General features: G+C 43.0%; 1 protein-coding gene across 2 annotated transcripts in view; it reads right to left on the bottom strand.

The window, feature by feature from the left end:
- Positions 1-19,402, bottom strand: part of PHYHIPL (phytanoyl-CoA 2-hydroxylase interacting protein like) — a 449,794-nt gene extending 430,392 nt beyond the window's left edge. The window contains exon 1 of one of the 2 annotated variants that reach the window (XM_037803807.1): positions 18,645-19,402. The gene's annotated coding sequence lies outside the window, so the exon portion shown is untranslated. The remainder of the gene's footprint in view (positions 1-18,644) is intronic. The other variant, XM_037803809.1, reaches the window with a different exon arrangement.
- Positions 19,403-26,883: the final 7,481 nt, after the last annotated feature.

Here is a 26,883-nt window from a genome sequence, read left to right as displayed (position 1 = left end):
GGGGAGCCCAGAGGACCAGGTGCTATCTCTGGCCAATGGGTAAAACTGAGGGTGGCTGCAGACTGGCCCTGAAGGGGGATTTCTGTCCCTTTTTCAACTCAGTAGAGGAAGCCTCAGCTATTTTCAGTTTTCAGCTCTCTGACCCAGACAAGGGTAGAGATACCAGAGTCAGAGAGACTATTCAAATGCAAATGATATCTCCCTAGGGGGTGTATCTTCCCTAAGAGGAAAAAGGTGGGGCCCAGCTCTACTACCTGCCTTCCATTCAAAACCAGACCCCAGAGCCTGGGGGAAAACAGCCACAGGCCACATCTCCTTACACCAGTCTGGAGCTACAGGCTGACAGGTGCCAACTACTGGGCAGAAAAGCACAGTGGCTTGAGGCCTCAAAGGGTGTATCAATCTTCTAAGACACACCCTCAGAGAGACCTGATACTGAATATTGCGCCCTCCTGAGGTTTAAGCCTGTCTGGTCTGGGAAAACCTGATTGGGGTAACCAAGGAAACCAGATGCCTAGACAACAGAAAATTACAACCTACACTAAGAAAAATGAAGTTATGGCCTAGTCAAAGGAACAAACTTACACTTCAACTGAGATACAGGAATTTAAACAACTAATGTTAAATCAATTCAAAGAGTTTAGGGAAGATATGGCAAAAGAGTTGAAAACACTTGGCGTATATAATGAAAACACTGGGCGTACATAAGGTAGAAATTGAAAATTCGAAAAAACTAGTAGAATCTATGGAAATGAAAGCACAACACAAGAGATGAAAGACACAATAGAGACATACAACAGATTTCAAGAGGCAGAAGAAAACACTCAGGAACTGGAGAACAAGACACCTGAAAGCCTACACACAAAAGAACAGATAGAGAAAAGAATGGAAAAATATGAGCAACATCTCCAGGAACTGAATGACAAAACAAAATACAGGAATGTACATGTCATGGGTGTCCCAGAAGGAGAAGAGAAGGGAAAAGGGGCAGAAACAATAATAGAGGAAATAATCACTTAAAATTTCCCATCTCTTATGAAAGACATAAAATTACAGATCCAAGAAGCGCAGCATACCCCAAACAGAACAGATCCAAATAGACCTATGCCAAGACACTTAATAATCAGATTATCAAACGTCAAAGATAAAGAGAGAATCCTGGAAGCCCCAAGAGAAAAGTGATCCATCACATACAAAGGAAGCTTGATAAGACTATGTGCGAATTTCTCAGCAGAAACCATGGAGGCAAGAAGGAAGTGGGGTGATATATTTAAGACACTGAAGGAGAAAAACCACCAACCAAGAATTCTATATCCAGCAAAACTGTCCTTCAAATCTGAGGGAGAACTTATATTCCCTGACAAACAAACAATGACAGAGTTTGTGAACAAAATACCTGCTCTACAGGAAACACTAAAGGGAGTACTGCAGACAGAAAGGAAAAGACAGGAGTGAGAGGTTTGGAACACAATTTTGGGAGATAGTAGCACAGCAATGTAAGTACACTGAACAAAGATGACTGTGAGTATGGTTGAAAGAGGAAGGATAGGAGCATGTGGGACACCAGAATGGAAGAGGAAAGATAAAGACTGGGACTGTATAACTCAGTGAAACCTAGGGTGCTCAACGATTATGATAAAAGGTACAAATATGTTTTTACATGAGGGAGAACAAATGAATGTCAACATTCCAGGATGTTAAAAATAGGGTGAGATTGGGGGAAGAATACAATCAATGCAAATGAGACTATAATCAAGAGAAACAACAATATCCTTCCTTTAATGTAACAAAGGCAATATACAAAAGCAAAATGCTTATGGGGGGGACATAAAAGAGGGGTATGGGACTCGACATTGGTGATGTCGTCTGACTCTTTATTCTACTTTGATTTAATGCTGTCTTTCCTTTTGTTGCTTCCTAGCTGTCATGTTTTTTTTTTTTCTCTCTCTCTCTTTCTTTTTTTTCTTTTGTCTCTCTACCTTCTTTGACTCTTCCTTCTTCTTTGTGGAAGAGATGGAGAAGTCCTTATATAGATAGTGGTGATGGTTGTGAATACATAAATACATGACTATAAAGGGAACCATTGATTGTTTACTTAGGACGGAATGTATGGTGTGTGAACAAAACAGTCTTAAAAAAAAAGGTTGATAAAGAAACCTTGAGGGTACTATATTGAGTGAAAAGACAGACACATAAGGACAAATATTGCAGGGTCTCACTGATATGAACTAGTTATAATATGCAAACTCATAGACATGACATATAAGTTACTAGGATATGGAACGAGACTAAAGAATGGTGAGCGGTTGCTTATTGTGAGCAGAATGTTCAACTAGGGTGAACTTAAACATTTGGAAATGGACAGGGGTGATGGTAGCATGTTGTGAGAATAACAGTGCTGAATGGTGTGTGAAGGTGGTGAAAAGAGTAAGCTCAGAGTCACACATGTCACCAGAAGGAAAGATGGAGGTTAAAAGATGGGAATGTATAAAACAGTGAATCTTGTGGTAAGCAATGTCCATGATTAACGATACAAATATTAGAAATCTTTCTCATGATCTAGAGCAAATGTATGACACTATAACTAGAAGTTAATAATAGAGGGGCATAAAGGAAAAAATATATCTCTATTGCAAACTATATACTACAGTTAGTAGTATTTTAATATTCTTTCATCAACAGTAACAAATGTTCTATACCAATACTATGAATCAATAATGGAGGGGGGCTAGTTAGGGGTATGGGAGGATTTGAATTTCCTTTTTTTTTTGTCTTTATTTCTTTTCTGGAGTAATGAAAATGTTCTAAATATTGAAAAAAAATTAATTGTGGTGATGGATGCACAGCCTTACGATCGTACCATGGGCAACTGATTATACAAAGGTGCACTGTACTCTGTGGTAGAACAATTCAAAGAATTGATTGTTTAAAAAAAATAGAACTTCTGACATGTAGGCCCTGTATCACCTCAAATTTTGCTTCACCTTGCTCTCAGGCCATAACATTTACTCTGGAAATCCTCCTCAAGCTAACACATTTTTAAGACAATAACCTTCAAGCTTTAAGTTACTACTCTGTAAGCTAGTAATTAACCTTTAAACTGGAGGCCTCGCTAGGAGGGTGGCTGCGGCCTTGCCTTTCGGAGCATGGTTCTTTAAATAACCAACCGGCCCTTTCTTGATTTTGAGCTGGGGGTCCTTTGCGGGTCCTCCCCAGGGAAGGAGTGGTTATGCCTCTGTTTCAGGAAACACTGTGGCATCCCCAATCTTTTTTTTTTTTCCATTAATCTGATGCCATCTACTTTATATTTTCCAGGATTTCCTCACAATTTTCTGGTTTCTGCTGTTTTTTGTATTCCAGCACTCTAATGTGATCACATTGTATTTTCAATTAATATATTTCTGTTGTTTCCATAGTCATTTCTGGATATTCGAGGTAGATGTATGTACTCAGGCACCATTTTAAACAAGATTCCAAAAAATATCATCTTAATATATTTTTTCCACCCCTTAAAAGCACTCCCCTTTCCATAACTTCTAATAGAAATCACTGGTTAGTTATCAACCAAATGACTGAAATGGAACATGTTTATATTAGATTGTATATACTCTAGTAATATTACCTTGACAAATATTTTTTTCATTTTTGTGAACCAGACTAAATCACTTTTATGTTATTTGCCTTTTGTGGAAACCGAAACTGAATATCTTCTTTCTTTCAAAATTCTCTTAATTAGTATTTTCAAACATCTACTATTTAACAATTTATTCATGTTGGTCCTGAGAAAATGTGAGCTCTTTAAATAAATTCTAAATCCAAGGAATACTAACTTACCTACAGTGTAATTCAGCATAATTTTACATGTATTTTGGTATATTATTACATTTTAGGAAAAAATCTCTAATTCCAGATATATTAAATATGAAAAATAAAACTATAAACTTATTATAAGAAAGTAGTGAAACACATATTAATGAACTTTTGATTAGAAAAGTCATAAAAAATCATAAAAAAACATAAATCAAAAGAAAGTTATATATAGAGAGATATTATTTTTACCAGTCTTTATGTTTTTTTAAAAGGAAACAAAATATCTGTCAAACATGTCCATCAAAATATCCCTCTTTCAAAATGGCAAATATAATACAATGTATGTAAACTTAAAATGTATATTGTTTATAGATAAGTATGTACATTGGTTACTACTGTGGGTTGGGGTGGGGGAGCAGTAAAGAGTAACAGGGAGAAGGGACCGGGGGTGGTGGTCAAAGGGGCTGGAGAAAACTCTGGGGATTGGATGCTGCACGCTTATGACGTCCCTTTCTAGCTTGTCTGGGAATGGAAGGAGAGTCACAGTGTTTCTTATAGCTGGAATTCTTCACATGGTCTAGTTTCTGCCGAGCAGAGGCCTCCACGTGCAATTGCCACAGGGAAGTGAACATGATGAGATGGGGATTCTGTCTGCAGAAACCAGACCTTCTGGTCAGAATGCTGGTGAAAACATGTGATGCTTCTGAGACAAGGAGGCAGAGTTTTAGCTTCCAACCCCAAGTGTCCAAGATGCTGGAAACAGCAGTGGTGCTTCTGCTGCACGAACACCATGGCATGGTGGGTCAGGGCTTCTGGCTGACCTAACCCTGGCTGTGTCATGTCCAAGCCTGGTCCTCTGCCCTCCTCGAGATTCCCTATTCCCATTAAACAAATTCCTTTCTGCTTCAGCTTAAGAGAGTGGATTCTGTTGTCTGCAAAATCATAAGAACAGTGACATATACAGGGATTTAGTTTTATCTATTTTGCTTAATTTCTTAAAAAATAAAAAAGCAAATACAATAAAATATTAATTGTCAATTCTATGTGATGAAATTTAAATTAATTGTTCTTTGTAATTTTAAGTTTTCTTTGTCTTCCTCAGAAAATCTAATCTCTGTATGGAACATATGTTAGTTCTCTACTGACCTGATTAAACAAACATTTATGACAGGAAACTGTCTACTCAACGCAGAAAACAACTACTACACATGTCCCCAAAATTATCCATTCATTGCCTATCTTCTCATGTTTTCCTGTACCGTTCCTAGTTTATTAATAATTTCCTAAAATTAAACCATCCTAAGGATATTCCTTTCAAAGATGCATGAGTGTTTGCCTCTTAATTGCCTTCACTCTTTAAATATTATAATTCCCACCAGATTCACTCATGGAAGTCAGCATTTCAACAACTTTTCTCATCATTGCACCAACAATTATCCTGTGTTATAGAGTGGTGATCAGTTCTGAACAAGGTTGTAATCTATGCATTCATGCTATACATAATCAATGAGGTGACAAATGTCAAGCTCTATCTTCCTCATTAAATCCTTGGATGATGTGACTTTGTCAAATTACTTGATTTCTCTAAGTATCATTGTCCTCATCTATAAAATTGGGACCTAGCCTGCAGAGCTAGCTGGATGGGGCCCCCAGTTTTTGACAGGTTGAGTTTGAGGAGCCTTTACTAAGTGGAGAAATTAGGTGATTGTATATCTGTTTCTGGAACTCATATGAGAGGTTATGGTAAGGGATAGAAATTTGAAATTCATTTATACATGCATATAGTTGAGGCCATGGGCATGACTAAGATTGCTTAGGGAGATAGTGTAGAGTAGAATGAGACGGGGACCTAGGACCAAGTTTTAGGAACTCCAACATTTAGCGGCCAGATACAAGAAAATGAGCCTTCACTGGGGGCTAAGAAGGCAAGGTCAGAGAGAAAGGGGGAAACCAGCAAAGAGGGGTATCATAGAAGCCCAGGGAAGTGGGAATAATTAACATAGTTTGTGGTCAAGTAAACTGGAATGAAATTGTCCAATAATTTTAATGGAATGAGGTTACTGGGAAGGTGCCAAGGGTAAGTGGATTGAGGGAGAAGTGAGCCTTTCTTTTAAGATGGGAGAGACTTGAGCATGTTTAAATGTGGATGGAAAGTGTCTAGTTCTACATTTCCACTGTTCCCTCGACCTGAACTATCTCACCTCCATCTCCATCTACTTAATTTACATATCCTTCGATGATCCATTCTTTCCTTTTTGAATAATATTTTATTCAGGTTTTAATTACAGAGAACTGAATTTATGACAACTAGCTTAATATAGGCTATAGGTGAGCATAAGTGATTAATACAGAATATTACATGGATTACAATATCATTGCTGAAGAAGTAGACTAAAATCTGAGCTTTCTGTAATAATTTCCATAGAAGCACCACAGAGCAGGGTTTCAAAAGGACCTACTGCTTTGGTCACATCATATATCTATGTACTGACCAACCAGCTTAGGAAAAAAACTACAAATATACTCTCTTCCTGAGAGGTAACCAGTCAACATGTTTCAAATTGGTGCTTTTCATTCTAATAGAAATTTTGGCTCATTCTGAACATTATTAGATAGAAGCATGGAAGATATAAAAAATATTCTAATTGAAATTCTAGAGGTGAAGACTACAATGTATGAGATGACAAATTCACTTGAGGGATTAAAAGCAGATTAGACATTGAAGATAAAAATATTAGTGAAATTGAAGACATAACAATAGAAACTATCCAAAATGAAATACACAGAGGGAAAAAAAGACTCATTTAAAAAATGTAAAGAAAAAATAAATGGACAAACCATCAATAAGATGTGCAACAATTTCAGACAACCTAATATATATATATTTGCAGGCCCTGAATGAGAAGGAGAGAAAAGCAAAAATAATAACTGAAAATAACCCAAATTTGATAAATTATAAACTCTCAAATCCAGGATGCTCAATGAACCCCAAACACAGGAAACATAAATAAAATTATAACAAGGCACACAATTAAATTGCTTAAAATCAGCAAAAAATAGAATATCTTAAAAGTATCCTGAGGAAAAAAACACACTTTACCTATTTAACAAAGGTAAATAAAGATTTATTGAGACATACAAAAGCTGAGAGAAGTTTTCACTGGCAAACCCACACTAAAAGAAATATTCAAAGAAGTCCTTTGGGCAGAAGGAAAATACTAGATACAAATATAGATCTACACCAAGGAACGAGGAGCAGCAGAAATGGTAATTATGTGTAGAAATGAATATGACCTTGTTCTTACATATTACAGCTCTAAAAGACAGTTGGCTTTTTAAACAAAAATAATTACCATGTAGTGTGATAAGGAAGTAAAATGTATGCCATGGCTCAAAGGCCAAGAGGAGAGAAAGGGAAGGCCACCATTTCTTACTGATTTGTAGGAGCTCTTTGTATATTCCAGATGTGTATCCTCTGTCAGGTGTATGTTTTGCAAATGTTTTCTCTTCATTAATAGTTTGTTTTATTTTGCCTCTAGTGTCTTTTGACCTGTAGATTTTTATTACATTTTAATGTAGTCAAATTTATCAGTCTTCTATTGCATAGTCTGTGCTTTTTGTCTTGTATAATAAATCTTTTCCCACTACTCCTAAGGTCATAAACCTATCTCCTAAATTTTCCTCTAAAATACTCTCAATGTCTTCATAATATTCATTTTTTCTGTTTAAATTAGCCAGAGATGTTTCAACTGGTAAAAAGAATGTCTTGCAGGGGGAGTGCGGTGATAACTTGCTTTTCATTGAGGAATAATCCTTCTCTGTTTGGGAAAGTCATCTTCTCTGACCAGGCACCAACCCTCAGGAAGCTCCCCCAAGGTGTGGCGAGTGAGGAGGAGGGCCACGGAGGCAGCCCAATCCCTCTCAGCAACCCCAGCAATCAGAAGGTTGACACAGGCCACAGCTCTATCACCCGCCTCCCGCCCCCCAGTCCCTGCAGTTACCCAAGGTCAACAGCCTAGAAGGAAAGTAATTTATGCCCAAGAGAGCGTAGAGCCTTCTGGACGCATGAGAAGGAAAGAGAGAACATCCGGTGAGAGTCCAGCTTCCCAGAGCCATCAGACCGCGCTGGGGATTGTTTCACCAGCAGCTGATTAAGGGCCTGCTGTTTTCAGTGTCTGAGCAAGAGCTGCTTAAATTTCCCCAGTCAATATATTTCTATCATTATTCAAGGTACTCTCCATTTTATTTCCTCATTCATCCTCTTTTGGAGGTCACATTCAATTCTTAATGTTCAGCTAGCCTCCTGACTCCTTTTTCAAGAAATAAATATTTCATTAGCAGAGGGGACTGGAATCTGTATTCAGTCTCAAGGACAGACTCTGACAGAAGCAAAAACAAAGAAGAACAGGTTCTGGAGGTACTGAAACATCAGCTGAAACTATTCTCTTAGATTGATGATGATTCCATTTTTTAAAATATCATCTGAAAATCCCTTACAGAAACTTGCTGGTTACTTCTTTAACTGCCTCAATTCTTTTCCTCTTCCTGCATAATCATACCACCTTACATTTACAGTATTTTACATTTATCATCCCAATTCCTGTGCCACACCCATTTTATTGGATTATTCTTCAAAATAAAAGTAATTTTCAATCTACTATTTCCTCTCTGAATGGCTTAAAAGAATAAGAATATGTATCAGATTGCATAGTTTTGAAGTACAACAGTGACTTGATGAAAAAAAAAATCCTTTAAATTATCTTTTCTCTTGACATAGTCTGCTAATAATTACAATATGATTTATTTTATTTCTCAATGTAATGGAATAAATTGTATTTTGTTTTGCATTTGAGTAGACCACGTACCAGAATGCTATTAAATAATCATAACCAGCCTGTTGTTTTTGTTTTGGACTTTCTTACAGCATGAACTGCAAGGGGTGATGCAACATTTTCTCCAGTTGGCCCTTGTATGAAATTCTAACACTGAACTCAAAATTCCATCTCAGCTATGGTTATGTGAGGTTCCGGTGAGGTTACGTGAGGTTCTCAGATCCAGTTAATAGTTGTTTACAAATCACAAACAGCCACTGAAGCCTTGGCAAGGAACCATTATTAAAAGGCTTTGGGTGAAGTTGAACCCCAGGGGACTGGAGATCCCACACCCCAGCCCCTCAGAACATCCCCACTGAAACTGCACATTCAATCAGGTTCAGGCTAGAAGAATAGGGAGGGCTCTCTTTTTCCAGGAACAATCAATGTTTCCAGAAAATAGGGTGCTTCTCTAGGAAAGAGAAAGTAATATGGAAGGAAGTCCTTCTACAGTTCCATCAGAAGGAATGGTTTGGCTAAAGCCTTCTTGTCTCCCAAGAGATACTGTATTCTCATTTTCTGTTGACCAAAATAACTTAACTAGCAACATTATCAGAACCCTACACAAATGTCAGTTTAGCTGCCTTGTTTCCTAAGTTCCCTCCTCCTCTTCCCCTATATTCTCCTGGCATCCAGAACACTCATACTTTTCCTTGACTGCCCAGCTACTTTCCCTGCCATTTGCACAGGCCAGGACTCTCTGAGCATAACACTCTCCCCTTATAAAATTCCTTGCCCTGTTCCCATGATTATGTTGTCCTTGAGAAGGACCAAAGATAAGGGCATGGGGCAGTGTGGAAAGAGTATGTCTTCTAGAGCTCAGAGATCCCCCAGGGTATCCTACCCAGGCTGAAACCCTAGTGTCATGAGGGACTGGAGGGGAAAAAAGCAAAACCTAAAATTACAGGCTATGCCTGAATATAGGGTGAAACAAAACTACCCTAAACAGTGAGTCACAGTTTCCAGAAGAGTTTCTGTTTTTCGTTGTACTATAAGAAACTGAGTGATTTGTGTTCTTTCAAAGGAATGTTCCACAGTCCCTAATGCACAGAGAGAGCATGGATAAAGTACAGAGGCAATACCAGAAGGGACAGAAGAGGCCAAAGGAGAGGCGGGTCTAACAGCCATGAATTAGGCCTTCTCATCTAAACATGGCACAGACATGACCTGAAAATTGCCTCCACACTGCTTGCTCAAGGCCCTAGGATTGCTTGCCTGGAGAACTGCAATGGGCTCATAATAGATCCTCAGCCTCCAATCATCTGGCCCAACATTATATGCCACACCCAGCTATCTTTCCAAAATTAAACTCTTACATGTTACACAATCTCCTGCTAAATCCATTACTGGCTCCCCATAACTTTCTGAATCAAACACAAAACTTCCCAGATCTGGATCCCACCCCCTCCTAAGCCACCTTCCAAAGCCAGACCAAAATTCTTGTGGCCCCTGAATGTACCTGTTGTTGCCCATTTCTGTGGCTTACACACGCTGCTTCCTCAGACATTCCTTGATCGTCCCTGAGTCAGCTAAGTGTGATTGTTCCTCCCTGTTCTATGTCCCACAGTAGGACTCAGTGTCCTCTCCTGGGCACACCTCTGTCACAGATTTGTGACACAGTCCTGTCATCACTGATACGCTTCTCTGTCTCTCTCACCATCATGCAATGCGCATACACTGCTTCTCTCCGACCCGCTATCATGATGCAAAGTGCATGCGCATGGCCTACTGTATGTGGTTAACAGGCGTCCATTCAAACAGCGGGGTAAGAAGGTGTGATCTCAGTTACACACCCATAAACCCACCTTGACTTTCAGCTTTCAGTTGGTATCAGGCAGTCTAGTGGGGTGAATGGTGTCTCCCAGAAAGACAAGCCCATGCCATAACCTCCGGAATCTGTGAATGTGACCTCGTTTGGAAAAAGGTCTTTGCAGATATAATTAAGTTAAAGATCTCAAGACGAGATCATCCTGGATCATCTAGTGGGCCCTGAGGCAATGACTAGTGTCCTTTCAAGACACACTGAGGAGAGTCACAGAGAGAGAAGAGGAGAAGGCCACGTGAAGATGGAGGCAGACGTTCGAGTTCTGCATATACCAGCAAAGGAAGGCCTAGGCAGAGGAGAAAGGAAGGCTTCTCCCCCAGCACCTTCTGATAAAGTGGAACTTCTGGCCTCCAGAACTGGGAAGAGAAATATCTGTTGTTTTAAGCTACCCTGATATTTGTTTATTTGTTTTAAATCACCATCTGTGGTGATTTGTCCTGGCAGCTATGGGAAGCTAGTACAGGTAGCGAGAAGTGTGAAGTGTAAAGGCAAGAAAAACAAGGAAAGGATAGTACCCATATGTGATCTGCTCTATCAAAGACTCAGGAATGTGGCTCAGGACAATTGTCTAGACTCCATTCTCAGTTCCTCCGGCCTTCTGGTAAAAACAGAAGCCAGTGAAAAGAATGCAATTAGGCATGTGAGGTTAAGATGTTTATACTAAGGGTCTTTCCCACGTGGTGACTGGCATGGGGCTCACTCCTGTTTCAGGGGTGCCCCAAGGGAGCACTGGCCTTTCCTTGGAACCATGGTAGAGGGTCAGGATGGGGTCTCATTTCTTGGCCACTCAGAAAATGAGATATCAAGCCTGAAGACTAGGTGTTCCCAAAACATTAGAGCAAGACAAGCAAATAGACAACATGATGCTGTGTGGGGGGTCTTTGGATGAAGCCTTTGTGAGTCAGAGAAGATATCAAGTGAAAAAATAGGGGAAGCACAAGGCCACGTCTTCCAAGCAGATGACAGAAGGGATGGAGGCCCAGGCATGTAGTGACGAGCAGCATCCAGAGAAAGACCACAGTGCCCGGCCCAGCAGGCTCTCCTCCAGACACTGCACAGAGCTGGCTCCAGACAGGCAAAAGCATTCATTTATGGTTGGTAAGGAATTGCAGGGTTGTAACCAAATCCTCTGAGAGTTGGTAAACAATTTCATGACTCTCAAAAAAACCATGCTTTGTTACAAAGGAAGGCTGTATCTGCCCACAAGCTACTGGGCTCACACAAACTTTTCTAGAGCATCCCTTGGCACTGAAGTGCCAAAAGAGATCACAGATGTCAATTTTAATAAGCATAAAGGTCACACACGCTGCACCCTAATCTGGAGCAAGGACAGTCCAAGGGCCAGGTCTGACAATCCCAATTACTGCCAAATAATGAATGTGGCCAAATAACTCTGGCATCAGATCTACATTCATACATCTATACACATATACACACACACACATATATATATACACACACACATATATATACACATACATACATTCACGGATGGGAAAATATCAACACATCAAGCAAGTTGTATGTGTCAGGTATTATGCTGGAAATTTTACCTAGATTATCTCATTTAGTTCTTATAGCAAGCCTATGATACATAACTTTACAGATGAGAAAACTGAGGCCCAGAAAGATTAAGTAAATATCCCAAGAACACACCACTAGCAAGTAGTAGAGTGGCTTTTGAAGCCGTTATCTGTTAAATTCTTTCCACTTGCAATGATAATAGTAATCATCATTATGGCGAATGCTTACATAGCACTCACTCTGTGCCAGGCACTCTCAGGGCACTTTACACATATATGTTAATTCATTCCATCCTCATGACAACCTTATGAGAAAGACACTGTTATTATCCCCATTTTACAGGTAAGGAAACTGAGGCCAGAGAGTTTAAGTAACTTGCCCGCAGTCATACGTATTAAGGGGAAGAGCTGGGGTTCAAACCCAGGGAGTCTAATTCTAGAAGCCAGGCCTCCCACACATTCTACTATCTCTAATTTCAAATACTCTGAAACTAATTGCTTTTCAAAACTTCAGACAATCTAGACAGAGTATGTCACAAAATCCAAAATGGCATAAATAAGCCACTAAAGGGCAACATGCCTGACGACAGTCCTAGGGGTAAGAGAGGTGACAGACCGAGTCACTAAACCAGGATGACCCAAAACTTCTTGCATTATTATAATTCTGATGTTACTTCCACCATGACACCTCACCTCAGCCTGACACTTCCTGTTGGAACTCTGGGAATAAAGGGCACCTGAGGAAGCCTCAAACGTTCTGGAGACTTGTAGCCTCCAGGGTTGAGGCAGGCTCTGCTTCCAACACATGCAGCGGCCCCTGCTGTGGGACTCCCCCGTCCTGCTTCCTTGCAGTAGGGCTGAAAGTCGGGAAAGAGGTTTAAAATTGACAAATGCTGAGCATGCACTTCACAGGGGGAAGAAAAGCTCAGTCTAAATGGCTGGCTTGGCTCCCTTATCTCCCAGGGCCACTTAGAATGTGTCTCATTAGGCCCTTGGCCATCTCTGAAGAGTGGGCTGCTGAGAGAAGGAGTCAAGACATCCAGCAGCCATGGAGGGTGGTCAACCGTCCTAGTTTGCAGAGGATGGAGAAGTTTCCAGGGATGTGGGAGTTTCCCTGCTAAAACCAGGATGTTTGGCCACCTCATACTCATGCTCGAGTCAGCAAGAACCACTGGGATTCCTCTTCGCTCTGTGGCATTCCACACCATGCCATGCTAGCCAGTCACCACTGTGGGGGCAGCTGGTCATGCACACGTGTTCTGACTATGAGCATTTTTTTTCACACCCACTTCAGCTTTCCTGCTATACTCCCAGCACCCATTGCCTTTAAACAGCTGCTTTATTGGCAGGCTGATCTGAATAAATCAGATGAGATTAATTTTGCTAGTTGCTGCCCCTAGCCAGAGGGAGGTAGAGTTTCCTGGCTTGTGTTTAAAATTTAAACCCATCTGCCCTTGAGCTGCCGAACCTCAGAACTCAGTCACCAGATAAGCTGCTATAGACCTGCGAGGGGGAGGTCAGATGGAATGATGACGTATTTCACCACTGTAGAAAGTCTTCATTGCAAAGTAGGACCTGGAATTGCCCCCAGTGAAAAGTGTTGACGAGTTGTTTGGCATTAAGTTGTTCAATCCCTGTATGTAATTAGATTTCCAGGAGTGTCTGTCTTGTGGGCAGGACCCCCAGCTGCTCCCTAGGAATCCTGAGGATCTGGCACCTTAGTGCATGAGCATTTGAAGTGCAGTCAGCACCACTTAAAATCCACCATTATAATCAAGGCTGAGCACTCAGCAAGAGGCATGAGCCGTGCCTTTAAGAGATGCCACAGTGTAATGAGGAAACTGATGTGTGCATGTGCACGCACACACACACACGCACACACACACACACACAGTCCTGCGTGGCCCCAGTGATTATAGATGTCAGGAGCTGTTAGCACAGAAACTCAAATCAGACCCATAGGAGATAAGGGGAACCAGGTGTGAATTCAAGCACCAAACTCCCTGCCAACTGCAGCTGCTCCATTCCACTGATTTTGTGTCTCCTACACTTTGGGAAGGCATATGGGTGCCCTGGGTGTGGTCCCACACAATGGAGAGGCCCACTCATCCTTCAAATGTAGGTACACACCCCCCTCCCATCTTCTCCTCTACCCTGCTCACAGCCACTCATGCAGTTCAGCCCCAGGGGCATAGCTGTCTTCTCTCTGGCAGAGGTGTGTGCTGGAGCCCCACAGTCTCTGATTATATCATAAAAATCCAGTCCCGAACAGATGGCCACCTCATTCAGAGTGGGCTCCGTATCAGGCCAAGATAGGGCATTAGCCATCTAATGAGCAATCTAGCAAATGAGGTTGAACATGCAAGTATCATTCTTCATTTAAATGTCCCAGCTGTTGGCTCCCAGGCTGTGGGCAGCTGCACAGGCTGGGTTGGGCCTTAGTGTAGGGAGTGAGAATGGGGAAGCCTCTCAGAGAGCAACCAGGGCACCAGATGAAGTCAGACAGCATGACACATGTTTAGAGTGTAGAGTCTCCCAACTGCTTATGAACAAAGGGCAGGTAGGCAAACTCCTACCCTGGAAATACCATTAGAGAGAGAGTGGAAAGGAACAGCCACCTCCATGCTGACAAAAGCAGGATTTTGTTCTTTTTTTTTAATTGTCTACTGCAGTTGTTCTCAAATTTTAGCTTTCAGAGTATAATTTGTAGGGCTTATTAAGACATAGGGTGAGTCTGGGGTGGGACCTGAGAATTTGCATTTCTAATAAATTCCCAGATGACACTGACACTGCTGGTTCCAAGACCAAGCTTTGAGCAACACTGGTCTGCAGGCATATATGTATGTATGTATGTATGTATGTATGTATACATGTATGTGTATGTATGTGTGTATCCTGTATAAGAAATATCTTCTCCAGACCCAGTTCACATAGAAATTGTTGTAAAGTGCCATACATGAAGAGAGGGATGGAGATACCCAAACAACACTTAATCAACTAATAAATATTTACTGAGCAGCTTCCATGTGCAAATCTAGGTCCTAAACTCCGTAGAGATTAAAAACGAGTGTCACTTAGAGAGGAATGTCCTGGGAGAAAGCCATTTTGAAATCAGAACCTTGGAGTAGATGCCAGCCACGTGCCTTCCCAGGTGGCAGAGGTTTTCCAGATGCCATCAGTGTTCTTCAGTGAAGGTACCCTATTGCTGAGGCCTTTGTTTGGACACTTTTATGGCCTTAGGACTGTAACTATGTAACCAAATAAACTCTCTTTATAAAAGCCAAAAAAAAAAAAAAAAAAAAAAAAATGAGTGTCAGATAACAGAGGGCTTTAAATTGACAAAATCATTCTGGAGGGTAGATACATAGATACATGTATCTTTAAAGATTGCCACCCGTTCAACAAGCAACTCCATGTCTAGGAATTTAATCTAGGAAAATGTTCACTGAAGCTCTTATAAGGTCAAAAGGTAGAACTCTAAATGACTAACATATACAAATCTAAGTGACCAACATACATGATTACACACACATACCTCCCATGCTTCTCTAGGCCTCTGGTTTTCATTGGGAGCTCCCCATTGCAAAGCATTATCCAGCCCAAAGTGTCAACAGTGCTGAGGCTGAGAAACCCTGCTCTAACTCACTTGCCAGAGATTCCAGTGGAATCACATTCACTGTAACAACTCTCATTTCATAGTAGAGTCCCCACCTGCATAATGAACAACCTTATTCCCCTCAAAGTCTCATGCCATTACTTCTGAAAGTCCCAGGGGCTGTCTCAGATGAATTCAGGTGCAGTTCATGGAAGCTTTCCCTTTCTGCTCCTGCCCCTTGTTTTCCAAGAGAAGCCCCCAGGGAGCAGTGGCCCACCCTGCACTGCTGCCCAAGCTCCCCAGGAGAATGCAGACTGGGGCTCTGTGGTCCTCACGCTGGTGCACCTGGAGCTGGGGAATGCAGTCCTCATAGTGTCAAACAACCACAGACAACTATGCAGATTCAGGGGGATTCCCCCTCCTTCATCTCTGTCACATTTAGATACCTGGACACCAAAGCAGAATAGCCTGTGAGAACAGTTCCTTAGTCTGCCTTCAGATACTCTCTCCATAAGGGTCCAATACAAGATTATGGGGTATGGGCAGGAAAGCAACAGTCCAGAAAAGCCTGTGTTGTCTTCTCCTATCTCAGGCACCTGAACCAAACCCTCTTCTCCTACAGCCCAAAATCTGAATGCAAATAAACTTTTGCAAATCCACATGCCCACACATACAAACTCACAGAGTAAGAGTTACAAGTTCAGAGAAAGGTACAATTATTCCAGTTTACGTCCTCCACAGTAGCCTGGAGAGTCTCCTCACCATCAGCCCCACGGGCCAGACTAGTTCCTATTCCTTTGCCTTTGCTTATCCTCCCATGGAAGGTCTCCCCACCTTGCTGTACATACCTAAGTCTTACTATCTTTCCAAATCTAGGTCTCATCTCCTCCAGGAAGCTTTCTAAATCAACTAGGATGTATTTGGCTATAAGTAAGAATGTGTCTGATTTCAAGTGGAATTCTTTGAACAGTTAGGGGTTTTATTATTTCATGTAAAGAGAAGCCTGGAGGCAGAGAGAGGCAGAACCGAGCAATTCAACAGTTCAGTGACTCATTTCCAGTTCTTCTGGTTTTTGTCTCATGGTCACAAGATGGCTGCACAGCATCTCACCTTCATGACAACATCCAAAGGCAGGAAGTAAAGAAGAGGTTCCCTGCCCTTCCTTTGTTTGGGGTGTAAGAAGGAATTTGATTAGAAGCCTTTTCTTTTTGTTCAGACAGAAAATCTTTCCCAGATGTCCCCAGTAGATATATCTTTACATTTCATTGACCACAACTAAGCTAAACCATTGGGATTACTGTGATTGCCTTTATACCAGTTGTGGGTCATCCCTTAGGGATGACGGAGAGGCTGCCTTACCTTAGCACATTGTTGTGCCATAAAAAGAAAAGCACAGGTGCTTTGGGAGTACAGGGAAGGAGACTGTGGCTGATCCTCCAGAATGCAGGGCAGGACCAAACCATCAAAGAATCTGGAAGTAACTGACGACAAAATCACATCAACAAAAGTGAACCTGTCCAAAGAGATACAGATTCAATGTCACCAAACCTTGCTCCTTTTCCATCATTCACCATGCAACAAGCTCAGTGGCAGGTGCCACAACGGAGAGAGAGAATTTCAATTTCTGTCACTCTTGATAGCCTATTGTCTCCAAATTTATAAATGGCACCTTAGGGAAGGTGGAAACTGAAAACAAAAATGTCTCTCATGAGCTATCACTGTCACTTCTTCGGCGTTAACCAGCCTTCCCCAGGATGGGAAGGGGTCATGTTCCATAGTCACATCTACTCAGAATCCCTGAGTCCCACGAGCAGAAGCTGGAGACTCACCCACTAAGCACTGATTCCTGGAACTCAGGAACACTGAACAAAGCAGATGCAAGGGCTGGGCCAAGAGCAGAAATGTTTTCTGACTTCTAACCCATCAAACCCAAGAAAAAGGATCTTATAAACATTTTTCAGGGAGAATAGGACACAGGAATCTTTTTAAAGCCCTTATGTGATTGACTTGGAATGGCCTGCAGGCCCCCTCCCACTCCCAGCTGCTCTGCTCTCCGAGTTCACCAAATTATCATCATCACCCTCATCACTGCTCATATTTGGCAAGGGCCTCCATGTGCCAGGCATTCTGCTAAGGGCTCTGCACACCTTTATGCTATTTAATCCTCACAACCCTCTGGGTTGGGTTCTACTGTCATCTCATTTTTACCAATGAGGGCATAGGCTTAGCGATGGAAAGCAGCTTGTCCACGTTCATGTGCCTGAAGTGGCCTTGGCTGGAACCATGTCAAATGCTCTGAATTATGCTATTTGGCCTCAGAAGGTCTGTCTTGTTCATACTGCAGAACCTGGCACACAGTACCAGCACCCACTTCTGAGATGATTTTGGAATGGACGGATGCAATAGTGTTGCCCTAGGTGAGCCTCTGCTCATACAGAATTAAAAGCCAGACTGTCCTCAGGACATGAAACAGAACAGAGGAGTGTCTATGGTGTGCTCCCTACTCTGGGAAATAGCTGGTTTGGGACATCTCAGAACCATTTCATGGACGAAAAAAAAAAAAATTGAGGACAGAAGAAGCTCATTGCTAGTGAAGACCAGAGTTTGAAAAGAACATAGACAACTCGGTTTCCAGTTCTAATCCCTTCTTAGGCCAATAAAAGTTCTCATTGGTAATACGCTATTTAGCAGCTCTAACTCCCAATACACTCCAGAATGATCATCAACTGCCCAACTGTTTCCACTTATGTTGTATTTTTGTCCTAAATGCCACTTCCCCTTTTCAGTTTGAGGCTAGTCTCAATAATTCTTATTGGTTTCATTGCTTGGGCTTTGACACACACATCAGACCAAATATCAGCACAAATATTGTGCACAGAGCAATTACAGCAGATGGGTCATGCTGTGAAATGACACCACACTGCAGCAGTGTGTGCCTTTAGCCCATTTCAAGAACAGATTCTGCATTGGGAAAAAAAATTAATTGGATTTCACATGTCTCTCATCCGTCCGCTTCCTACCTTAGTTGAGCCTCCTCCACTATGACCATGGGGTGAAATGACATTTGTTAAGCAGCAAGCTGAGGAGAAAGAAATGCTGGGCACTTTCCCTTCCCTGTCTGTAGCCATCTCCTTGTTTTCCATCAAGTACACTGAACACAACTCATGTCGGCAGGAATTTGCCGAACTCTTACTGTTCACCAGGCATTATCTTAGGCACCATCCTAGGTACCAATGCGCGGATGGAAAGAAGAATGGAAGCTACTGTCTGTCCTCAATCACTGCACTACCAGGCAGTGCTTGATCCACCTAGAGGGAGGCACACAGGATACAGGAATTCAAAGGAGAGAGATCCTTCCGCCGCCCAGGTCTTCCAAGCAGCTGCCTGGACGAGGTGCTGTTTGAATTGAGATGAGAGCGCCTGGGAGGGCAACCCAGGCCAAGGGAAGGATAGGAGCAAATCCACAGAATCAGGGGCAAGTGCTCACGAAGTTCCCGCTGTTTAATTAGGCTGGAGGCAGGGCGAGTCTTGGAAGAGGAGGCTGACACAGCAGGAAGGATCTTGGAAACAATGACGAGGGGCTTGGCCCTTGACCTGAAGCTGTGCGGAGGAGCGTCGAGAGGGGCGTGGCCTGCTGCCGCCTGGTGTTCTCGGGAGGTTCCGATGGGCGGGAGAAGTGTTACTGGACATTCCCTCCCCTATATCCAAGCCTCCCCGGAGCTCTTGTCCTGGAAAGGAACAGCGGCGGTGTAATTGGCAGAGCCTCCAGCACTCGCTTTTTCCGCCGAGGCTCGCGGAGGGAATCCAGGCCCTGGCGTGTCCGGCCTCTCCTCACTTCCTGCTTCCGGGCGGAAAGGACCCGGCCGGCCCCCAGCGGCGAGCGCAGAGTCGGCTCCGTCTACCCAGCCTTCTAGTGTCATGGGAGGAGAATAAGGTGCCTCACTTTATCTCTTGGTCCAGCTGTGTTCCCAAACTCAGTTTTGTCGGAGAAGCCTTCTTTAGGAAAGGGAGGAGGGGGCTGATACTAAGCATGTAACAAGCTCTTAATAAAAAAGCTCTCGATTTCCCATTTACACTGTTCTGTGCTACCTTGCTGCTCTGCTCCCACTCTCCCTGCTGGGTGGGTCCAACCCATCCTCCTGAGGGAATAAAGAGCAAGGGAAAAGCTACAGAGACTGAAATTCCCATTCCCCTTCCACCACAGGAGAGAACATGTCCGTCGCTTCCTTCCAGTGACTCCTCCAGACAGCGATGCTGTTAAGTCGACCGGAAGCAATATGGGTGTGCAACTGCGTGACATTGACATTACCCTGACTTCTGCAAAAGTGGTAAAAACAAGATATGAGCTTTACCCGGGAACTCTATCAACCACACATGCAAACAAACTATGCAGCTCATAGTCTTCCCCTTAACCACATTCTTGATATCAAATCCATCGCTAGACTTCTCCTCATGTGGTGACATCTCTATTGAGTATTTAATTCATCTGCACGGAGGCATTTTTCTCATGATAATGGTGAAAATGACAACATGAGGGACCTCGTGTCCGAGGTGCATGTACCGTTACTGCAGCAGCACCCCTATTCTGTTAACCTCCCCCAATGCTCTCGGTTCACCAAATTTTGTGGTTACAGGATTCAGATATTCTGTAGATCCTTCTCCTTATTTTGTTTGTCCACACAGTCTTTTGTGATCTGTACACATTACCCTGAATCTATTGGCTTCCCCCATTCTCTTTCTTCTTACAAACCCCAACACAGTCTACCTTCTAATTAAGTTGATTCCTTGTCTGATGAATGCTGCTTTCTCAATGGATATCTTCCTAGATATCTTAGCTCCCTCGAAAAAGGCACCCACCCATTCAGGATATTTTTCCTACCCCTTTCTTTTTTCTCTGATCTTATTTTGCAGAAAGTAATAAGATACTAATAGGAGAATAATGAAGACCATGGCATTGTAATTTCCTCCCTCTAAGCTATTTAAAATATTAACTGTTCCAATCCCTTCTTCCAAAGATGATATTCTTTTATTTCTTTTGCTGCCTCCAAAGCAATATCTTTTGGTCTCCATAGCTTTGATCTATTTCTTTATCCTATTCTCCTGAACAATCAAAGTCCAGTCATTGCCCAGAGTATTTTTAATTGTTGGGTCACCTGTTCTAAATGTAAGTTTTCTTGACCCTTGGTTACCTGGCAGTTGAAATGCAAACTTTCTTGTTTTCATTTCACTTCTGTGCCCTCCGTAGTGCTAAGAGATTGTGGGAAATGTTCCACTTGAGATCTGTGACTTACCTTGCTTTCTGACTCGAGAAGTGCTAACAGCAGCTTATGTTGTCCCTGTGGTCAAGGAACCAGTTCTCTGCTTCTGCCACCTCCTCTGCTACAAACAGCAGATCCTGCTGTGCCTGCTGGTCCTGATCCTTCAGTCTCTCTTGAGCTTGGCATGACAGCATCTTGCTTCATGCCCCTGCTGGGCACCATCTGCTTAGAGATGGCTTATTGTCCCTAAGATGTGAGATGCCAAGGGACCCATGTGGCCCCCTTACATGTGTAACCCAGAAGTATGTGGCAGCTGACGGGTGGGGGAAAGTAACTTTGACCAACAGGATATGGGAGGCAGAGGATGAATTCTTTTCCCTTTCTCTGCCCCTGCCCCCAAAGGATAGTTCAGAGAAGCAGAAGTTCCCTATAGACTCTCAGAAAATTTCTGCAAAACCCTGAGGTCATCTATTCACAAAGCTGTGTGCTGCCGTCCTACCTTCCCTGCCTTTATGCTCACTTCTCGCCTGTGGATGCACGTCCAATAAAGTGTTAATACCAAACGTTTTGCTCTGGCTGTTTTCCAGTGAAACCAAGCCAAGAAAGGAACCACAACGACCAGTTGGAACACTGGGGACTTAGCATCTCCTCTAATTGTAATTTTACACCGTTGTTAATGTAGTCATCAAAAATTTTGTAAAGGCCTTCATGCCACATTCCTAATGTTCCTTCTGCTCTAATTTACCCCTAGGTGAGTGCTTAAATGAGGAACTTAACAACCCTGTTCCATAAATCCTCCAGTCTAGCCCAGGATGCTTCCTTGTTGCAACTTAAAGCCAGGTCCACCCTGTCCTCCTGGCATGACCTGAGAGCCTTGTTCAGGGTTGCCACTCCAGCTCCCCAGAAAGCTGTAACAGGGACTTCATGTCCCCCTAAAGGCACCCAGTGACAACCTCACAGCCCTGATAGTTGTGTTCAGAATTGGGCCACATCTTGGCCCAAATCCACTCAGCTCTCGATAAAAGTGTCTGGTTCCAGGTATCCCTGGTGTGTGTCCAGTGTGAGTTCCCCAGGCCCTGTCAACTTCTGTCCCAGATGGAGTTCACACATTTTAGCCCAGATTAAGTGTAAGTTACCAGAACCATAACCTAATAAAGAGCAATTTGTATCACCATGGTTTGGTTAGAGAAAGGTCAGCAAGGCCCAAACATACACCTAGTTGTTCTGCTATGGTGACACCAACTCATCCTGGAGTGGACACCAAACCCATACGGAATGTCTCACTGAGCACAGTTGTCACCTTAAGTTGCAGCTTCCTTTGCCTGAGATCACCGTGCACATATCAGGAATAGCCAAAGTGTGTGGAAAGCAATAATAGATGATGATTCTGGCCATTGTTCAGTAGCAATGGACATGTGACAGTCACTGTGATTCATCCTTTACATATGCATTACTTAACTTGATGATCGTCAGTCTTCCACAGACCACCTCTTACGGGAACACAGTAAGCACCTGGTACCCAGAATCATGTAAAGGTTTAGGAGAATCATATTGCAAATCTATTCTTGACAAGACAATAGCTGACGCCTGACTTATGTTCCTTTGTACCAAACTATTATTTCTGGATGACATATGAACAGGCACTTTGAGAATTAAAAGCATTTCTTGCCATTTACACCTAAACGGGACTTTTTCTAAATGACCTGATTTGACTTGAAAGCAAAACCACCTTGTTAGGGAAGGGGGAATGTGTTGGGGAACTTCTTGGTCCCACACCCATGGCCATGGACCCAGGAGGGGAAACTAGAGGCTACTGGAAGGCTGAGGGAAAACCAAGTGCAGAGTCTGTCAGGGATTAAGTGATTGTTCCACAGTTTTCTCCACAGATAAACTTGTTTCTCTCCTATGACTAAGCATGCAAAGGGGGAGGGGAATTGGCTATAGCATGAGAGATTTAAGTGGGGTATAAGGACTCTGAGTAGTTCCAACCACAAAGGGCCACAGCTTGTTGTTCGCTTATATTTGAACCCCTAAAAGCAGTTGTCCCAAGTTGCTACCAGCTTAGAATTTATCTTTCCCATTTCCTTTTGGGTCTTTGCCTGCATCTTTGTTTTGGAGAAATACTAGAAACAGCAGAGGTTGCCGATGGTCTTAGATTATAACTTCAGACAGGAGTCTGAGTTACAATTCCCTTGGAGGGTGAACTGCCAGAAGTCTCAAGCAAATGTCACTGATTCCATAAATTGACCACATCTGAAGTCTGCCTTGCCTCTTTCCACTGTCTGACCCCAATATCAAAACAGGAGTGGGCAGCCATTCTCATCCTAATTAATCCCTCGCCGCTGTGTCACTCTGGTTGAACAACAACTGGAATTATTTAGAGCTCCCTGGGATGTGAACACCTCTTCCCATTTGTTCAGGTGTTGGCAAGCCAGGAAGAGAACTGTTACTTGACATGCTCTCAAGATTCACTGTCTTCCTTCCCAGCCACTAAATGGAGAGAGTGACCAGCCATTTGCATTGATATGAGCAGGTGTGAGGTGCTGATTCTTTCAACACTGTGCAGCAGAGAATGGAGACTGCCCACAGGGGCCCGGCAACATCTGGGTTACACACATACCACGTGCACTCCAGAAACACTCAGTAAAGATTTTTTAAATGCTAAAAATCCACAATCAAGATGGGGTGTAAAGGCTCATAGAAGAGAAAAATTCAAAAACAAACTCTAAAGAACCCATTATGTGGACTATGAGAATGCTGCATGGTTCTTTGACTACTGGCTCTTCCTTTGCCTCTATCTGACCTTCTCTCTCAGCCTGTTCCAGGACTGAAACTGAACAGTTATTCCTAGAAACAGGGCACTAGAAGGTGCCCCCTCAAATTCTCTTCCCTCTTCTGTGCACTGTATTAGCCAGGCTGATGGGCAACCAGGTAAAGCTCAGGGGCCATGCAAGAGAGGGAGGTTGCTCAGAAGGCCCCTGAGGCCTGCCTTCTAGGACAAACACAATCCTGCTGTCATCAGTGTAGCGTAGGAGCCCTGACTCAGGAACCAGAATCCCATGAGCTGCGTGACCTTGGGCAAGTTACTTCACCTCTCTGATCCTCAGTTTCCTTACCTGTAAAATGAGGCTAAGAAAAGTACTAATCTTTTAGAGGGTATTGTGGGGATTAGATGTGTTACTATTTGTGAAATGTTCAGAACATCCCTGGCACATATTAAATAGTTTATGCTATATAAATGTGTGCTACATAAAATACATAACTAAAACAAAAACAAATCATGAAAAAGAGGAAGGCAGCCCTGACATCCAGAGCTGGCCTGGCCTTCACAGGCAGGCCTTGGTGTCTCCTGCTGAACATGAACGGTTTTGCAGAACACCAACTTCAGACAAGTCCACCATGTGACCGTGACGGATCAGGACAAACACAAGCCCTCTCCATAATCATGTCTGAGCACAGACAAAACATGAACATTGCCTGAACCAGAAAATACCAAATACTACCCCACTCTAATGTGGCTAATGTGAGTGGCTGCTGCTGCTTACCAATATAGCTTTAGCCTCACCTAGGCTTCCCCCATTATAGATAAGATCTATTAGGAAGCCTGATCAAAAAATTACCCTTGCTTCCTGACAGCATCCGATTCACAGCAAAATCTCTTTCTTAAACCCTCTCCCAAATCACCTAACACACACCCAAATCCCATCATTACTCTTCTCTAATGCCTTCTAACTGATGCCCACGGGTCCCCGGGGCATATATTCTCCCTCGGCAAAGAGTAAGAAGTCCAAGCTGACGGCGATAGGTTGTTCCTAGTGGTCTCTGCTGGAGGGCACTGACAGCCACCTTGTGTGGAAAACTCATTTCAGAAGAGGCAAGGAATCCTATAGGTAAGATTATGAAACATGACATTTCTGTGCAAATAGCTTAGTAATTGTTTTTTCTAACAGTGCCTGCAGCATCGCTCTAGAGAGATCACTGAATGGGGCATGAGGGAAAAAGGGATTAATACTTCCTGAGCACATCCTAATTGACAGGCACTGGGTGAGGTTCTTAACCCAAATTATTTTACTTATCCTTAGAATAACCCTGGGTATACATATTTGTTAACTAAATTTTACTGATGAAGAGACTGAGGGTCAGAAAGGCCAAATAACTTGGCAAAACTAATCATGACTTGGTAAGTGGCTAAATTCATGCCAATTCTTAGCCAGTAGTGAAGCTAAATTCCATCAGATCACTAGGAGGAGCACGGCAGAATATGTGCCATCAGACACTTTTATAGCAATGCCGATGGAGGGATTCAGAGAGAAGTCAGGGGGAAAAGGTAAAGGTGGGAGCAGAGGAGACCTGGCTCATTCCCTGCCCTCTTCTAACTTCTTGTGATAGTGACAATTTTTTTCCTGATTTGGGTGAAAATGCATGCAGGAACCACAAACCTTATATTATTTTTCATGTCCAGGCTTCTTTAGATTTCATGGCAATTGGAGAAGCCAGAGCATGTGAATCCCTGCAGTGGGCTGAAGTGCCAGGAGAGCCCCTTGCCGGGTTCACTCTCCATGAGACTCTTCCAGATCAAGTGTTTCCAACACACAGCAGAGGAGGTGCCACCACTTCTAAGCTGTACACTCAGCTCCATGAACCTTACCTGCACAAGACGCTTTCATCAGAACTTTTCTGTGTGGCCTGGAGTGGAGAGGCAGCACAGAATTCCATGCTCCAGAGACCCAGAGATGCTCTATTTTTAAGTCATTTCCCAATCTTCTGATCATAGTCCCCCTCTAAAAGCAAATAGGCAATTTGTGACCAGCTGAATCTACCCACATTGCCCTGCATCATTTGTAGCAGCAGGTGGTGAAGAGTGCTATGTTTAAAGTCAAGGAGTTAAATCACAGCTGGTCTCCCACTGGCTCTACAACCTTTGGCAAATTACTTAACCTCTCTCTGCATCAGATTTACCATCTGCCCAGGGGGATGACAATAGTGCCTTCCTATAATGGATTTTTTTTCCCCTGCTATTGTCTATTCCACCTTCGTCCACTAATAGCCCTCCTTTGGAGCCACCACTTCCCCACCGAGCCCAGGTGCCTCTTTGGGCTGGACCCACCACCAGGCTCCAAGTGTGGGCCTGTAATCCAAGCATGGTTAATCAGTCATAGACTGGTTCAGGGATGATCATGTGGCCTAAAATAAACCAATAACAATCAGCTTTGGGACACTTAAGAGAGTATCATGAAAGACACATTCCTTCCCTAAGTTTGGAGCTCCTGGCAGCCACCCTGAGGAGGCCCAATTGGTGAATAAAGTGACAGAAAAGTAGAAGTGAGAGCTGGAGAGAAACAGGATTCCTAAGAACATGAAATACTTGGATCTAGCCCTGCCTGAAGCCATTCCCAAAGCCACTCCTTGGTGTTTTCAGTCACATGAGCCAATGTGTTTCCTTTTTGCTTAAACACATTTGAGGAGGGTTACTGTCACTTGCAACCTAAGGAATGCTAATAAGTTATCTCCTAAAGCTATTGTGAGGAGTAAATGAGATAATCCAGAAAAAGTACTTTGCACAGTTTATGGTACAATGCAAGGACTCAATCAATGTTGGCGTCTTTTATTCTGCACTCAGGGTCAGCAGCCAGCCAGCCATTCTCAGAGCCTGGTGAGTGCAGAGCACTCCGGATGGGAGTGCCACCCCTCAGCAGGCCACGCTGACCACAAACCCCTCAGCACTTGGTGAAAACCAAACATCCGTGTCTTCCTTTCTCCTTTGAGTTGCTTCTGATCTCTGCAACTCTGAGAGTTTAGCCACGTAATATTCCTCCCAAAGTCCTGCCTATATCCTCTAACTATATCATCCGACCTCTCTCTTCCCTGACACAAGTCATGCAAAATCCAGGATACACTGGAACATAAATTATGAGCTAGATACAGGGTTCAGTAAGCAATTCTAGATGAGGGTTTTCACTACCCTTTGATTGGATAAACACTACCTCCATCCTGCCTAAGT

This window comes from Choloepus didactylus, chromosome 15 (genome assembly GCF_015220235.1).
Source record: "Choloepus didactylus isolate mChoDid1 chromosome 15, mChoDid1.pri, whole genome shotgun sequence".
Taxonomy (NCBI): Eukaryota; Metazoa; Chordata; class Mammalia; order Pilosa; family Megalonychidae; genus Choloepus; species Choloepus didactylus.
Note: the sequence above shows the minus strand (reverse complement) of the source record. Positions and strands in the feature narration are given on the sequence as shown.